The sequence below is a fragment of the Pinus tabuliformis genome, chromosome 7 (genome assembly GCF_031772625.1).
Source record: "Pinus tabuliformis cultivar Carrire ecotype Pingquan chromosome 7, CPIR1, whole genome shotgun sequence".
Lineage (NCBI taxonomy): Eukaryota > Viridiplantae > Streptophyta > Pinopsida > Pinales > Pinaceae > Pinus > Pinus tabuliformis.
In genome coordinates, this window is record NC_142293.1 from 1,783,706,182 (window position 1) to 1,783,724,047 (window position 17,866).

The 17,866-nt window shown below is 38.5% G+C and overlaps 1 protein-coding gene across 4 annotated transcripts in view; it reads left to right on the forward strand.

Annotated features, from left to right (window-relative positions):
• Positions 1-367: 367 nt before the first annotated feature.
• The window catches only part of LOC149255493 (uncharacterized), a 152,724-nt gene continuing 135,225 nt past the window's right edge, over positions 368-17,866 (forward strand). For 2 of the 4 annotated variants that reach the window (XM_089460497.1, XM_089460500.1), the window contains exon 1: positions 368-521. The gene's annotated coding sequence lies outside the window, so the exon portion shown is untranslated. Of the gene's footprint in view, positions 522-8,064; positions 8,392-8,735; positions 8,872-17,866 lie in introns of those variants that run through there. The other 2 variants (XM_089460498.1, XM_089460499.1) reach the window with 2 other exon arrangements.

The window sequence follows — 17,866 nt, forward strand, 5'->3', positions numbered from 1 at the left end:
TGTATCTTCGTGTGATTTACTTTGAAAAATTCTTTTCATAAACGTAAATAAATATTAAAATATATTAAAAAATAAAATACTCATAAACATTTACGGACCATCGAATTCTAACCACATTAGTTTACTTATAAAATTAAAATAATAACCATGAAATTCTACAACTATAAATCGCTCACTCAGTGTAAACCAACCATTTATACAAAACTAATATTTTCACTTAGTCTAAACCAACCATTTATACGAAGCGAATATTTTCATTTTGATTTTTACTTTTCTAACAATCAAATTTCGCACTTCAGAAGCGCGTGTTTTATTCGTTTCTGCAAAATTTCAAATCGCGTCCATATTTGCCACGTCAGCGACCGAGCAGATTGTTTGACACGTCATATATCTATCGTCACACGGTTCGGACAATTTATTCACTTTGTGGTAGAAGCACTATATTGCATTGCCGGATCGCTGCTGATGAAGTAAAGGCAGTGATAAGCGATATAATTTGCTGAAGCATCCGTTTTAACCGGGTAAGCTTCATAACGTACCACAATTTTTTTCCTTACAATCTCAAACTGTAATTTTTAGCTTGCTTCATTTCGACAATTTCTGGTCATATTCAGTGGTTAGGGGTTAAAACACTTTCTTTTAGGGTAACAGACTTTGTTTAGGATTTTATTTCGCAATGTACTTGCATTTCACAGTGCCTATTAACTCAATCAGCGGTCTCCTCAACAGTTTTTATTACCGGCAATTACAGAGATAATCTCTGGTTAGGGTTTCGTTTTATGTGTTCTTTTGTTGGTTTCCTCAAATTTCATTTCCCAGATTTTGTTTTTACGAGCTTACATTTTATCCCAATGCGGCAACTTCACCCTTGCCCAATCTGGGAGTATTACAGTTAATGTAGCCAGTTCCAAACAATACAATGGGAATCTTTCGGCTGAAACGTTTTCTTTTTCCCTGGCATGAATTTCATTCAGCCACTGGTATAACCCTTTTTCAGTGGTCTATATAAGACTTTTAAAAAGGCATTCAAGGTAACTTTTAGTCTGCTTAGGTTATTGAGGGCGTTTTTAACCGTCGATTATTCGTGTTACGGAAGATTAAATATCTGATTTAATAATTGCTAATTGAACCTGGATTTAGATTTGTTTTTGGGTAAACAAAATAGAGCACAAATATTTTTAAGATGCTTTTGAACATTATGCGCTTTTAGTTTTTTTTTTAAATGGTAACTGGTGTATTGGTAACTTCAAAGGAGTAATCTGGGCAAGACCCCGGATCAAATCACACTGGGCAAGACCCGGGATCAAATCACACTGGATGCAACTATTCACCTCAATTTCAAGAAATTCAAAGATTTCAAGAAATTCAAAGATTCCTGCCCCTTCGGGCTTATTATAAGATTTTTTCTTAACACGAATGTTCACAAGAATGTTCAACTTGTACAATTTGTCATGCGGGCTAACATGTCTCCGGAGAATAGAACCCGGATGTCTCTGGAGAATAGAACCCGGGTGGAGGGGGAATTAAACCCGCTACCTTCCACTTGAGCTATTGTCCTTCGACAAAATTATGTGATTTGCAACATGTTTCTGTTTTGAGTATTGAGCTGAAATTTTTGGATCAAATTTGAAATTAACATAGTATTTGTAATTTGCTTTTCTGTTTGAAAATATGAAGTTACAACTAAATTCACTTAGTTCTTCTTCTTTATATTCCATATGAGGAATGTACATTTTCTGGTCCTCTAGGGGACTATTCGTTCTCAACAACAAGGCTCTAAGCCATTACATCAAAGTTCATCATGTCTTATAGGAATTGAACATTGGTGGGGAGGATCTCAATCATTCCTCCCAACCACTCAAGATAAACCCAATTGACACACACACAAGTTCTCAACAACAAGGCTCTAAGCCATTTATCAAAGCTCATTATCTCACTTGCGGTAATTGAAACGTGGGTGGGAAGGATCTCAATCATTCTTCCCAACCACTTTAGATAAACCCAATTGACACACACACATGTATTTTTTTTGCATTCATGAAGTTTTTTCTGAATTTCATTGTTGCTGATCTTGGACATGAACACAACAGATGACTTTGACCTTAATTAAGAGATAATCTTCCTTGTTAAGTGAAATTAGATTAATGAAAAGGTGGTTAACAAATCTCATGACTCAAGATGGCTTCCTCAAATAAAACATAATATGAGCTTCATATAGTAGATTACTGTCATTGTCCACTTGGGCCTTTGCCATGATGGATGCTTTAAATGTTCATGTGCATTTCCAACCTATGTAATTCACTTTTGAATTAAGAGCTACTTCACTAGCTAATGATTTTGGTCATCTCATGTGAATTTTAGGAGAGCATGCACATTCTTTTAAGAACCTCGTTACCATCTATACCAAGCAACCCCTGCTTGGGAGCTTATTTTGATCGTTTTACAGAGCATTCCTAGTTTCGATTACTGCCATTGGTTGCTTGGGATTTTTCCATGATAGATGCTGTAAATATCCATGTCCATTTCCAACCTGTGTATGCTATAATGTTACTTTGGAATTAAGAACTACTTCACTAGCTAATAGTTTTTGTCATCTCTTGAGGATTTTAGTAGAGCATGTGCATTCTGTTAAGAACATTGTTACCATCCATATCAAGCAACCAACGCTTGAGGGCTTACTTTGAGTCGTTTTACAGAGAATTCCTAGTTTTTATTGTGTAGTTGTAGGCAATAGCTTATCCTACTTGGTTGTTCTATGCACCGGAATCTCCAATTGGCGATTAAGGAGGGCATGATCTGATTGTGTAGCATATGGTTGTAATATGGAGGTAGTTATTTGCGAAGAAACTCTCCCATAATTTTCAAAGTTGCTAGTATTATGTTTCTGTTTGTAGTTTCCAGAAAGCCTTTCATCACATGTTGCATTATTCTTATTGTTGGTATTATCTTTAAACATGACCTGCCCCTCTGTTGAGCATTGAGAGCTACATCCAAAGAACTTGTGACCCCTGTGTATTGTCCCAAGGGTATTTTTATCCTTAGGGTTGTAGAATTCAAAGAGAAACACTAACAATTCCCACAGTATTCTTTCAACTTTCAGCAAAGATAACAGAGTACCCAATGATGATGATAAGAGTAAACTTTTACAACATATCAATGTATCAATCTGCCACTAGGGCTGCTATACCAGTGGTTTTGTTTGTCCAACACAATTATAAATTATCCACAGCAGTAATCAACAATAATAATTCCACAACTACTAAGTCAACTTACAACTGATCTGTTCTACTGCTTAGCTTGATCTCTGTCTACTGAAAATCCTACTTCCTAACGATGCCCTAGCTGGGCTGCTGTCTGCCTTTCAAGCTTGTTAGGCAGTGCGTACCCAACAGTCTGTGGGGTAGTGTGGGTTGTAGCTTCCCCAGCCCCCTCTGCAAGATGATCTGTCACAGAAACTGTTCCACACAAGCTTGTTGTCAAAGAGTAAACTAGATTCCGCTGGTACAGGAGGGATTCCGTGGTAGGGATAGGGCTTTGCTGCCCCCTGGTGATAAATTTCAGACTCCCTGCTGACTTTCTGAGAATATTAGCCACCCTGAGTGATCTTGATTGACACCGCAAGCCCTTGCAAGGAGGCCGCTGCCTCACTCAACCTCAGAGATGCTGCTGTCAAGAGCTTAATCCACAAATGATGTCACCGAGGAGCCTCAAAGTATGACCTAGTGAGTGTGGATTGTTTGGACGCAATTCTGAGTGGCTTTAGGAGAGAAACCTGGCCGCAGATATGCCCTGGATGTACTGCCTGAGGTATGATGTCCCTCCGTGCCCTGGATGGAATGTCTCGGATACCCACTGTTCTGTTGAGAAATAGGGCATCAAGATTAGGTGGTTTCTCTGTTAATGATAACTGCTTGTGAATGCTTTTTACTTCAATAGATTAGGATCTTCTCTTTAGTTAGATTAATCATTATTATAGTGTTCTTTTTCATCAAACAACTACCAAAGCATAAACAATAAAGAGACAAGAGACACAGAATATAGGCGATCAGCCAGGGCCAAAACCTCTCCTACTTGAGGGGAAAACCCAAACGAATTCTTCTTCTTATAGAGACTTCAATTGACGAATACCAAGACCAAGACCCTTGACCTATTTGCTACTCCAAGACCAAGACACAAAGCTTCCTCTTCTTCCTTGAGTCAACGATAGTCAAACTCCTTTTTTCTTCCTCCTTTTCGGCTATCTTGAAGTGCTTCGGTTCCTTATTACAATTCTCGGCCTTATTTCAGAAACCCTAGTTGCAGCACCTTGTTACCACTTCGCTTGAATGGGGAGACTTCCTTCTACACTTCGGCTTGATGGTTGCAATGTCTTCTCCTTGATTCGGCTTCTAGAGTGAACTTACCAACCTCGGCCCTTCCTTGCAGCAGACAGTAATACTCTCGGCCTTTCCTGCAGCAGATGATGCCTCTCTTCTTTGCACGTGTGACAAGAAATAGCCCTAAAACAGATCCAAAGTAACACCAAAGACTTCGCTCTTCCTTCCCTTATCTTCGCTGGTCACAAGGCTCCTTTCCAAGTGCTTTTCGCATTCCTTATTGCAGACTTGCTTGACCGAAATCTTCTGCATTCAAATGAGAGTTGAGCTGCCTATTTATAGTGTTTTGTCCATCAAATAAGCCGACTTGAGTTGTGGGTGAGCCGACATGTCCTTTGGTGTAGTTCCATTATTTCATTTAAGGCCGACTTGTTGGAGGTGCTTTTGCTTGGTCTTGGAGGGCCTTTTTACTCTTTTAATAACTCATACAAATATGTAACATGCCCAAGAAGGGTCCTTCATATATATGACATTGACTCAATTTGACTTTATGACCAATCCTAAGGGCTCACAATGGGATCCATAATTAAAAATAAAATTCTTTGATCATAAAACTCATGATCCAAGCATTACAAAAATAATTTTATTTTCTTCTTTACATCAATTACATAAAATTATAATTACAGATGTCATTATGAAGACCGAACCTAGTTACACTTATCAACATGTTCAGCGTGATACTTCAATCCTTATTGCCAAAAATCCAGAGATAAATTTTTGGAAACTGTGCCAGACAATTGATGAGAAGGGGTGACTGACTAGTGTGGAATCTTTCACCGCTGAAATCAGTTGGAGAAAAGGGGATTAACTAGGGTGGAATCACCTCCCACTAGAACCGATCAAAGGGAAAAGGGGTCTTAAAACCTTCAGAGCCTTAGGGTCAAAGAAAACAGAGATAATCCAATCCAATTCAATGATAAATTGATTCTAACTCTCTTATTTATAGATTTCCTTGAGGGGGTTCTTATCCTTAAATTAATGTGAGGGTTACAAGTGTAGCCCCCAGTTTGGGCTTTTTGCCCCTGCTACCCCGAAATTTACCCAATGTTGCCCCAACATACCGGATAATGGGTCCCCCCTTTTATCAATGATTATACCCTATGGGGTTGGATAAGCTACTTTGTCCTCATTATGTAGCGTTGTAGGGTAATTTTAACCTAGAATCTTCTTATAAACACGGGGGGTTTCTTCAATAAACCTTTTTTTTTCCCAAATTGAATAATTCATGAACAGTCACCTAATCCATTCAATAATAAAGTCAATGTTCATAATTGAACTAACTGTATGCCACTTTTCATAAATTTAACCAACTGCACACCAATGTCATAATTCAACCAATGATGTTATGGTTTCAAAGACCTGTGTTTAATCCTAGATTCAACAATTTACAACTAATAAACTGTCTACAGACATCACACTTCTAATACTCCTAAAAAAACTAGTAATAATCAACAATTTGTTCAGCTCCATGGACTTCTTCAGCAAAGGAAAAAATAACCCTGTCACCGAGGATTATTGCACAGGTGACTTAATCCTACGCAGGAGCCCTTCAGCTGGACTTAGGTACTTCAGAAGACTTCTTTAACAAACATCGGTCAGCACTGTAATGCTCTGGTAATCCTCACACTAGTTCAGATGTCTCGTTCTTCTGCGCGGAGGGATTCTTGCTTCAGAAACTCAATGTACCAATTCTAAAGGTCAAGTCGGGTTCAAGTGACTTGTTCTTTTCAGACAATGTGCTGTTCTGCCACACTCAACTGTGTTTATTACTGCAATTCGAGTCTGCTACAGGTTTACACCAAAATGGTTAATTCCGGGCTTTCGCCAGAACCCCTGTTATTATGTTGAGGGACTTGCACCTTCCTTCAGGACATCGGTCAATATGTGACTATCACCGAGATACACTACGGGACCCACTAGATTTGTATTCGCTCAGCCAGAGAAAAATATGATTTCCGCTTGATTTTGCTCAGAAAAAAAATAACCCACTGCGGATCTGCGATACATTACCATTAGTCCCTTGCCTCATGTTGTTCCTTTCTTCATTCACAGAACAGAATTTAGTAAGAGTGAGGCTGCCTTTTTCACCGGAAATCCTGAAGCATACAGGACCTGTAATTGGACTGTAAATCAACCACTGAATCGCTAAAGTAGAAGTCGATCCGCTACATATCTCGCTGCTTCTGTGGCCAAGACAAGAAATTGGAATAGAGAATTTTACTGCCTTTCAGATAGCATTTCCTGTGCCAGAACAAAGAAACAAGGGCAAACAAATCTTCGTTGTCTCGCCAATGGTATTCCTGTGCCAAAACAGAGAGAAGAAAAATAAAAAATATTCTTATCAACTAGGGTGGAATCTTTCACCACTGAAATTGATAGGAAAAGGGCTCTTAAAATCCTTAGAGCCTCAGGCTCAAAGAATACAGAGATAAATGATCCAATCCAAGATGATTAAAATGAATTCATCCCACACATATTTATAGATTTTTTAGAGGGGTCTCTCCTCCATAAATGATTGAGTAAATTTCACTTCAAACCCTAGTTTTTTCTTTGCCCAGCTGCCCCAAACTTGCCCAGAATTGGGAATTTTGGGGTTTTTCCCCTTTATTGAGGACTGTAGCCTACGGGGATCCGTAGGCTATTTCGTCCCTTAGGCAATTAATTTCCTGGGAACATTACAGTCCCCCCTTCCTAACATTGCTTGTCCTCGAGCAATGGCAAGTTCTGTTGATGCCCTTTTTGTCTCCCTTCTTCAGTAACTTTCAAATTAGTGACACCTCCTGTAAATAAATAATATTTGATATTGTTCAATGCAGCTTCATACAGGGCTGGATGAAGGCTTCTAAAAATCTGAAGGGTATTACCACCTCCAAAGCATTTTTGAACAGAACGATTCTTATTGATGACCTCACCCATTTGCTTGTACTATGCCCCAAATTTGGCATGAGTCCCACCACAGCCTTAACAACTACTGACTTAGCTGAGTTCATTGCTTGTTTAATCTCATCTTTCTCAAATGAGATAGGGTCAACATCACTAAAGTCCTTAACATCAATCGCTATAAATTTCCTTCCAAATCTACCATCCAGAATATTAGTTTCAACAAGAACATGCAATTCAGGGATTTTTTTCTGCACCTTATTCTGTTTTACCAGCTCCTTTGCAAGTTCATTATCTGATTCCTCAGAATCAACAATTTTAACTCCATATTTATCACATAGATAAGTATTGCAAATGAGACCTCCCAGAACCAAATTACCACCTTTCTTGTATTTCTGTTTTAATGGACCAGTCTTAATATCATACTCTGCACTAGCAACAATTGCAACAAAGGGCTTGTTGGGATTCAAGACAGACTGCACATGATAAAGTTTGCGCTGCATGCATGGTCCCGCATATGAGGGAAGGTTTCTCACAGTATGGTATGTGGAACCATGAAGCTGCCATGAGTCAAATGCGTCATTAACATATACACCAGCTGGGGCAGAGAGCTGAATGACAATTCTGTTAAGATTCTTTCCTTTGTTTTCCTGTATTGTAGTAAGCACTGGTTTCTTAGATGAAGGGAATTCCATTTGGCTGGATGAGCATGCGGGAACAAGATCTTGCCCTTGCTGATAGCTCGACTTTGATTCAATCACATTTGTCATTGTGAGCTAATCTGCACTAAAATCGTCTTGTGTTACAGAAATAGAGGATGACGAAACCACTTCCGGTGAGATGTTTCCATCAACAATATGTCTGTTCTTGCTTTCCTTTTGCATAGGTGAACCAGTTGGAGAGACCTCTATTGGGCTAAACTTGACCAACTTCATCGATTCTGTATAATTTATCATCCACATTTCTTTCAGATGAGGATTTGTACATACATCTACAGCTTTAACATTAGCATTTGTAGATATGCTACAAGAAATATCAGTATCATGGTCTTGCTCTGACGTAAATTTCACTTCATCAATCACGACTACGGAATTTCCAATTCCACCAGAGTCCACCTTCTTGACAACCATGCAAGGTATCTACTGAGTTCTCAGTCAATTTCATAAGATTATCTATTGGATTGTATACCTTTTCTTTTGTACTGTGACTACCTATAACAAAGTTCCTTTTCTTGCATTTAATATTGCATAAATAATCATTGACATACATCCCTGATATGTTTTCTTTGTGCTCACTGGAAATAACATGTATATCCAAATTAGAGTCTGGTATGAAATCAAGTGAGTTGTAAACACTTTTTCCTTGCAGTTGATTTGATTGAATTTCAGTTTGATTTCTCTGAGATGTTATACTTGTCGAAATATTAGAAAACATGTCTGGTTTATTTTTTCCCACTTCCTTGGTAGCACAAGGATTGTTTTAAGGTTAGCATTTGTAGATATGCTACAAGAAATATCAGTGTCATGGTCTTGCTCTGACGTAAATTTCACTTCATCAATCACAACTACGGAATTTCCAATTCCACCGGAGTCCACCTTCTTGACAACCATGCAAGGTATTTCTTCAGAGCATACATAAATTGTATCTACTGAGTTCTCAGTCAATTTCATAAGATTATCTTTTGGATTGTATACCTTCTCTTGTGTACTCTGACCACCTATAACAAAGTTCCTTTTCTCGCATTTAATATTGCATGAATTATCATTGACATACATCCCTGATATGTTTTCTTTGTGCTCACTGGAAATAACATGTATATCCAAATTAGAGTCTGGTATGAAATCAAGTGAGTTGTAAAAAACACTTTTTCCTTGCAGTTGATTTGATTGAATTTCATTTTGATTTTTCTGAGCTGTTATACTTGTCGAGACTCGAAATATTAGAAAACATGTCTGGGTTATTTTGTCCCACTCCCTTGGTAGCACAAGGATTGTTTAAGTCTCTCTCATTTCCAACATTCTCTTTTCTTGAAGGCAGTTTCTCACCAAGGTCAATAGTCTCCTTCATATCAATATCATCACAATAATCCTGTGCATTCAAGTCCGTAACTTGGGTTATGTCCTTTGATCCTGAAACATTGAAATAAACTCCCACAGCTGATTCACAAGGCAGAGGACCAACCTGTGATAATATCTGGGGTTCCTGGGAAGAATGGCATTCCACATGATTCTCCTCTGACTGCTCTCCACTTGAAATAAGATTGCCTTTACAATATGATAGTGAGGAATCTGTGCACTTTACAACCTTTTCACTTTCGCCAATAACATTTTCCCCATCTCCTTTTTCTGTTTCATGGTCACAATCTGAACTGTTACTGGCCAAGTCTCCAATATTTGACTTAAAAGGCCTTGGTCTCTTTAAATGATCATGTCTTCTTCTGCTGACACTCACTAGAGTTTCTTCTATTTCAATCGAACCTTTTTTAGTTGAATTTCTTGTATTGCCTTTATCAGACATGTCCTTCCCTGTTATCTTGCCAGTTGACGGTATGACAGATGTGTTATCACAATCAACAATAGTGTCTAAAGTTTGATTATCACACTCCAGAGCAACATCTATTTCTGTAGCACCCGTGTGCTCAGTTGAGCTACCTACCAAGATGCTGTTTCCATTGTTGTCCACCTTTTGAATATGCATGTGTTAAAATTGGCAACTAGGGTCAAATTCCACCTCGGGACAGCTCATTTGATGGAGATGATGATTACATTAAATTCTCCTTTTCGAGAGGACCAAAATTGATATAAATATCATCTCATTTGGATGAACATAAGTGTGATTTTGAATTTATGCTCACATGTGCCAATTGTCAAGGTCGGCCACATCATCATGTAGGCTCAGAAAGCCCAATGGATTGTCACTTCACCCTTAATGACTTGTATAAATACAAGTGAACTTTTTCCTCATTTGGCATCATCATCACTCACACATTCTCTCTCCTCTCATTGGTTCATACAACTTTGGACATTCTCTCTCTCTCACACGTGTGGAACAGGAAGGACGAATTTCAGAGCTAAATTGCAAGGCCGAAAATCTCAGAAAACTCTGCAGTTTGACCAGTGTCGACATTGTTGACATTGACCTTCCAAGGAGAGTTTGACTTCGATTTTTTTGGGAGATTATCTGTTGGGGCAGGCTGCATCTTTTGGCACAGAAATCGAGGTATTCTAAGCACTTTTTGAGCGTTGACCAAAATTGCAAGTTGACTGCAGATTTCAGGACAGCAGTTTGACTGTTGACTTTGTCACTGCTTTGGGCTGACTTTGACCCCCTGATCAAGCTGAGTTTGACTGGGGAAGACCGAGCTGTTTTGAGGACATCTTATTGCTGTTTTGGCCATCTTTGACTTTCTGGTCAGGGCTGATTTGACCGCAGCTTTTGACAGGGATGTTTTGACTTTTAATTTGGCAAGTTAATTTGACTTTTGCACTCTCCCTCTCCGATGAACATTTGATATAATAATAAGAAGATTTGATCAAAGGGTTTTCCCCATCTTGGGGTTTTTCACTGGTATCCGCCAAATCTGGTGTTATCTTGTCTTGGCTTGTCTTCTACATATTGTTTCACGTTCTATCTACTTTTACTATCAATGTGATTAATGGTTAATGCGATTTCTATTGGAAATCTAAATTGGAAATTGTCATTGGGCTGCTAAAGAAACATTGAAGTAATTGTGCTCAGCATAGAACATACCATTGTTAACTAAAGTTAATTAAAGTTAACATCATGCCTAGCGGTACTTCATTTTCATCTGATTTCTTCACTTTCTCTTTCCATTCCTTCAAATCATCACCATTACTGCGCAAAGGATTTGCGTTCATTCTTTCTAATGATTGCAATTCTTTTTTAGCAGATGAAGAGGACAACTTAGGATCCATGCTATCATAAGTGTTAGGCCAGGAGGTAACTCCTCAAACTGAATTATATTTTTGCATTGAGATAGCTCATGGATATATATACAGGCAAGGAGAGACTCTTGGGCTTCACCTCCCAGCGTATCTTCATATTCCTATTCTCCATTATTTACTATTTACATATATTTACATATATTCACCCAATCCCAATGATTAGGTGTCAACATTCCCCCCCTTAATCTGAAGGGATGTTGGTGAGTCCAAGCATTGTTCTGAACTTTTCGAACTTTTCTCTTCCAAGTGCTTTGGTGAAGATGTCTGCAATCCGCTCATTAGTGGAACAATGGCGTAGATGGATTGTCTTGGCCTCAACATGATGTCGAATCAGATGGTTTTGTTTATTGATGTGCTTTGTTCAATCATGGAACTTTGGGTTCTTGGCCAATTTTATTGCAGAGGTGTTGTCAATCATGAGGTGAATGCACTTGTTTTACCTGCAAATCTTCCAGAATTTTCCTGAGCCACACAATTTCCTTTGTTGCTTCACCTGCTGCCACATATTCTGCCTCTGTTGTGGAATCTGCTGGAATTGATTGTTTGCGTGATCTCTAGGAGATAGCTCCTGATCCAAGACTCATAGCATAACCCGAAGTAGATACCCCAGTTACTTTGTCTCCATTGAAGTATGAATCAGAGTATCCAATCACGCTGAAGTCCCCCACATGTCTATACTTGAGTCCAAAGTCTTGGGTTCCCTTCAAATACTTTAGAACTTTTTTGTAGCAGACTAATGTCCCTCACAAGGCTTTTGCATAAACTTGGAGAGGATTCCAACAGAAAATGAAATATCTGGTCTGGTAGTAGTCAGTTAGTTGAGACTTCCTACAAGCTGTCTATACCTTGTTGCATCCTCAAATTCTTTTCCTTCAATGGATGTGAGCTTTAAGTTCTGTTCCATTAGAGTAGTCAATGGATTGCACTCAGCCATGCCAAACCTCTTCAACATATCTCCAATGTACTTCTTTTGAGAGATGAATATATATTTCAGATGTTGAGTTACTTCAATACCAAGATAATAGTGAACATAGCTCAAGTCAGTCATTTCAAAACCTCTCCTCAATTCCTTCTTTATGGATGCATTGTAGCTCTCATTGTTCCCTGTCATAAAAAGATCATCTACATATACCATAATATATGCTACTGTTTTGCCAACTTTCTTGACAAACAAAGTTGCATCATCAAGATAATAATGTTTGAAGTTGAGTTTTAGAAGATGTTCAGTTAACTTTTCATATCAAGCTCGCGGTGCTTGCTTGAGGCCATGCAAGGATTTCACAAGTTTGCATACTTTATGTTCATGTCCCTTCACAACAAATCTTTTTGGCTAGGACATAAAAACGTTTTCTTTCAAATCTCCATTCAAAAAAGCAATTTTTACATCCATTTGATGGATTTTCCAATTGTTCTGAGCTGCCAAGGCAAAGAATGTTCGGATGGTAGCCCATTTTGTTGTGGGGGTAAAAGTCTCCTCATAATCGACCCCTTCCTTCTGTGCAAAACCTTTTGCCACAAGCCTGGCTTTGTGCTTGTCAAGTGAGCCATCAGCTTTATACTTGTTCTTGTAGACCCACTTCAAGCAAATTGTTTGGTTCCCAATGGAGGATCAACCAGCTTCCAAATGCCATTCCTTATCAAGGCATCATACTCCTTTTGCGTCGCTCCATTCCATTCATCATGAGAAGCAACTTCTTTGAAGGAAGTTGGCTTAAAATCTGTAGACAAAATTTAGTTCACAATCATAAGAAACATCCATATTAACGGATGAATCAGAATCGTCTACATCACCTCCATTTTGTCTGGTTGAATTTCTTGTTCTTGTCTTTCCAACCTCATCAGGATGAACACTTTCAAGTGTCTTTGTCAGCCATTTTGGGCGACATTTCTGGGATGGTCCAGGCTACTCAGTTGATTGAGTTGGCACTGAATCAAGATTGAGTCTCCTAATTCTATCAATCAAATCACTCAAAGTATCATCAGCGGCTGAAGCTTCATGTGGGGGAGAGAGTGCTTCAAAAGAAGATAACGTTGATTTATCCAGTATAGGAATCCCCCCTTCAAGATGTGGAATCTGATTATCAAATTCTTGAAATGATTTTGCATGTCCGAATCTAGCCAAGCGATCAAGCTGCTGCTCAACAACATTGTCATCTTTGGAAGATTCAAGAAAAATTACATCTCTAGATACAACAAACTTCTTATTAACTTCATCATAGAGACGGTATGCTTTGAAGGTATTTGAATACCCCAAGAAGATACACTTTCAACTCCTTGCACCAAGTTTGTTTCTTTGTTCCTTTGGTATCAAGGCATAATAGGTGGAACCAAAGACCCTGAGATGCTTTACCGAAGGAATGTGGCCATACCACATTTCATAAGGAGTCTTGTTTCTAATAGCATTAGATGGACATCTATTCTTTATATACACAACACATAACACTGCATCAGCCCAAAACATCAATTTTACATTCTTGAAAAACATCATGGAACGTACCATATTTAAGATTGTCTTGTTCATTCTTTCAACTACTTCGTTTTGTTGGGGATTATAAGGCATAGTTGTTTGATGTTTGATCCCATGCTGACGAAGATAGTTTTCAAATTCATTTGAAGTGTATTCTTTTCATTTCAATCCATGTATGAAAGTTCTTGAATGTTTGAAAAGCATCAAATTTGTTCTTCAATATATAAACCCAACACATTCTGGTGTAGTCATCATATATTTATTTCCATTTGCAGAAGGAATAGGCATTGGACCACATAAATCTGAGTGAATGAGTTCAAGTTTTCTATGTGCTTTGGAATGTGAATCATGAAAATATTGTTTGCTATGCTTTCCTAGAATACAAGTATCACATTGCTTAAATTTCCTAGGAATTGTAGGCAAACCAATAACACCATTTTTCTTCAACAAGCAAAAGCTGCTATAGTTCATGTGTCCAAATGTAGCATGCCATAAAAGATTTGATGGAAATGTACCTTCATCATAATGATAACTGTATGAGAAATTATGTGCACAAGTAGAGATACCTTGCTGCTTCAGAAGTCTTTCTTCTTCTATCCCCGTCATGACAAGTGAGTGATCTAATGCTTTTCTGACCTCAACCTTGCCATCAAACATATGAATGGAGTGTCCTTACTGGCGGATGTGGACCAAGGACAACAAGTTTCTCCTCCGCTATGGGAGATATAAAATATCATGCAGAAGAAAGTCTGGAAGACTAGGCAATTTGAGCTTGATTGTGCTAAGCTTTGATTGCTTGAGTTTTGATTTGTCTGCAAAGTATACTACTCCATCAACATTATCAGTAAATTCTTCAAAAAAATCTTTTTTAAAAGTCATGTGGCAAGTTGCTCCTGAATCAAGCAACCAATCATTTTTCCAAGAAACAAGTGAAGCATTAAACAAGTCTTTATTTACTCCAATATTTCAATGTGCCACAACATAGTGAGCGGATTCAGGTGCTTTACCTTTCTCTTTGTCATTGGTTTTACCTTTGGCTTGATTTCTTTCTTGCTCAATTCTGTCCCAAGGCATTTACATGTAGATGCATCATGTCCATCTCTATTGCAACGTATGCAATGAAGATTAGGCTTTTCTCCTTGAGAGTGTCGGGCCCCCTTGCCTCTGAACTTTCTTCTTCCTCTTCCTCTTCCTCTTCGGCCACCTCTTCTTCTAGAAGAATCTTGAGCATGATTCTTCTCTATATGTGCAAGACACAAAACTTCTTCAGAAGACTGAGGAGTTGTCTTCTTCCTAAAAGCTTTCTCTCTCTCAACAAATTTCTTCACAAGGGAGTCAAAGGTAATCTATTTGAGGTTGCCACTTGCTTGCAATGACTCGAGATAATTTGAATAAGTGGGATAAAGTGCCTTGACAAAAGCTATAAGAGGAATGTCTAGTTCAACATTAGTGGCTTTGATATCATGCATAATAGATCTTACTTCTGATGCCAAAGAAAGATGATCATCGTTTTGTAATTCAAGATCGAACAATTTAATCATCAATTGGACAACTTCAAGTTCAAAGTGTGAGTCATAGAGTTCCTTCAACTTTTGTAAGGCTTCAAAAGCATTTGAAAATGGTGAAATGTTGCGACTCACCTCTTCATTTACAGATGCTGCATTCAAGGCATAGGCCTCGTTGTTCTTGTTTTCCCAAATGACGAACTCCTTGTATGAAGTGGGCTTTTTAGGTGCATTGTCTCCTACACCTTCATAGACTCTTTTCCACAACTCATTGAAAATGAGAGTGTGTTTGATCTTCCGAGACCACTCAGGATAGTTCTAATTGCTAGTGAGAACCACTCCAACGATAGATATTAATGAATGCATTTTAAAATCTGTAAACTGTAAAAAAATGTACTTCTGCTACAAATATATAAAAATTTGTACTTGTAGTGGTAAAAAAAAACGCAGTTCTAGTGGCAAAAATTGCACTTCTGATATGTATAGAACAGAGGTATTATTCGGAGAGGGAGTATATGGGGGAGAGAGTATTATGGGAAGGTGTATATGGAGGAGGGTTCATCAAACTGTGAATATTAATCCTTTATTGCAGTCAACATATTGAAACTAGTCTGCAACAGATCACAAATTCGTAACTCAAATCTATGCACATATTAGTGATAACACAAACATTTTAATATTCAGTCTGCCCTACAACATAGATGTACTCAAATATGCAGTTTATTTGTATTTGGACTTTGAAGGCGGTTTATGCAATGCCTGATAACTTCAAAGAGTACAAGCAACGGTGAGTGCGATTTGGGTGAAACGCAACTCTGTTGTCGATGCAACGCAACACAACTCTGGGAGTAATGGGCCAGCATATGGGAGCAATGGGCAATCGTATTAACTGGTGGAGGTATTAACGTATACCAACGCAAACTGGAGCAAACACATGGAATGGAGGCCAGGGGCGCAAGCCGTGGGGAGGAGTGACTGCTTATAAAGGCGACAGTGTGTAATGGAGCTGATGCAGTGGGGAGATGGATTGTTGAATAGTCTCACAGTAAAAATCAGGAGCGGTGAGGGGTGTGAGGGCTGTATACGGTTTAATGGAGTTGAAAATCAGGAGCGGAGAGGGCCGAGAGGCCGAGGCCCTAAGCAATGGTAGGAGCAACATTGAGTTGGAGCAACATTAATAGAAGGTAACGTTCAACATTAAAACAAGTGCAGGCCAAGACCAATAGCGCAACCGAGGTGCAGGCATAACGTATGGGGCGTTATACATTAAAATGAAAACTAGTGACTGTTGTCAGCGCATATGACAACATTCAAAAAACAAAACCTCAACCTTCACAAAAAAATTACCCACAGTGGATATTCTTTGCAACCTTGAGGAATATAAATGCACAAAATCTGGGAATATAGGAACAAAATATGGAAGAGAACTGACAACAGGTACAACACATAAACTAATTTGGGCGCTGGCTCTGATACCATTTCAGGCCAGGAGTTAACTCCTTAAACTGAATTATATTTTTGCATTGAGATAGCTCATGGATATATACAAGCAAGGAGAGACTCTTGGGCTTCACCTCCTAGCGTCTCTTCATATTCCTATTCTCCATTATTTACTATTTACATATATTCAACCAATCCCAATGATTAAGTGTTAACCTAAGTCATATGACACGAGGACACGAGACAAGGAGCACTTGTAAATACGAGTATTTGACACGAGACACAACGACCCTGGAAACAAGACATGAGGGACACGTTTTATATATATATATATATAAAAAAATACTAAAAGATAGAACCTGATCCATATACCATTTAGTAATTTACTAGTTAGTTTATTAATTTACTACAGCGATGATGTTCACAGTTCAATGTTCATTATTCATGTTATAACTTCTATTAATAACTTCAAACAGTTTCGATCATGTTCAAACTTCACATAAGGTAGTTTATAAATTATAACTTTATATTTGTTCAAACTTCGCTATTGACCAGAGCATTAATCGAGCTTTCCTTCCCTTTAGACCTCAAAAGTGTTGTGAGGAGTGAGCACATGATGGGGAGCTGGGCTTTTTATTTCAACACACGATCTATACGTGGTCATTGGTCATAAAATGTGGTCACTAGTGTATAATATAGTTAAGTTCCATAGTCTATAACACAACTTACAGGAAATTTAAATGCTCCACACTCTCAGCAAAGCACGTGAACTCTCGTTTCCTTCATCTCCAGGTCTAGGTCGATGTGAAGTTGTGAACTGTGCTTTCAATGTGAAGTTGTGAGCATTGCGCACAAATCTTATGGAATACCTCACATTGCACAACAAATTTGATTTCGGCAACAAGCAAACTCGACTTCGGCGGGGAACAATGACAGAAAAACCCAAAAATAAACCATGTTGCAGGTTTTAAATGTCACCTTTCATGGGACATGTGTCCTAAGAGCCAAAAACGTTAGAGAGCATTTTTGCCACATCCAAAACACGTGTCTTGATTGGAGGACACGAAGAAAAATGTTTCTAACATGTTTTAGGGCACGTTTCGTGTCTGACACATGAACTACGGAACACGAGACCCTGAGGGGCGTGTCCTGTGACTTACGTGTCAACAATAAAGGACTGTTGGTGGCTCAGAAATAATTTTACCAAGTGCACCTGTCATAAAGTCACACCCC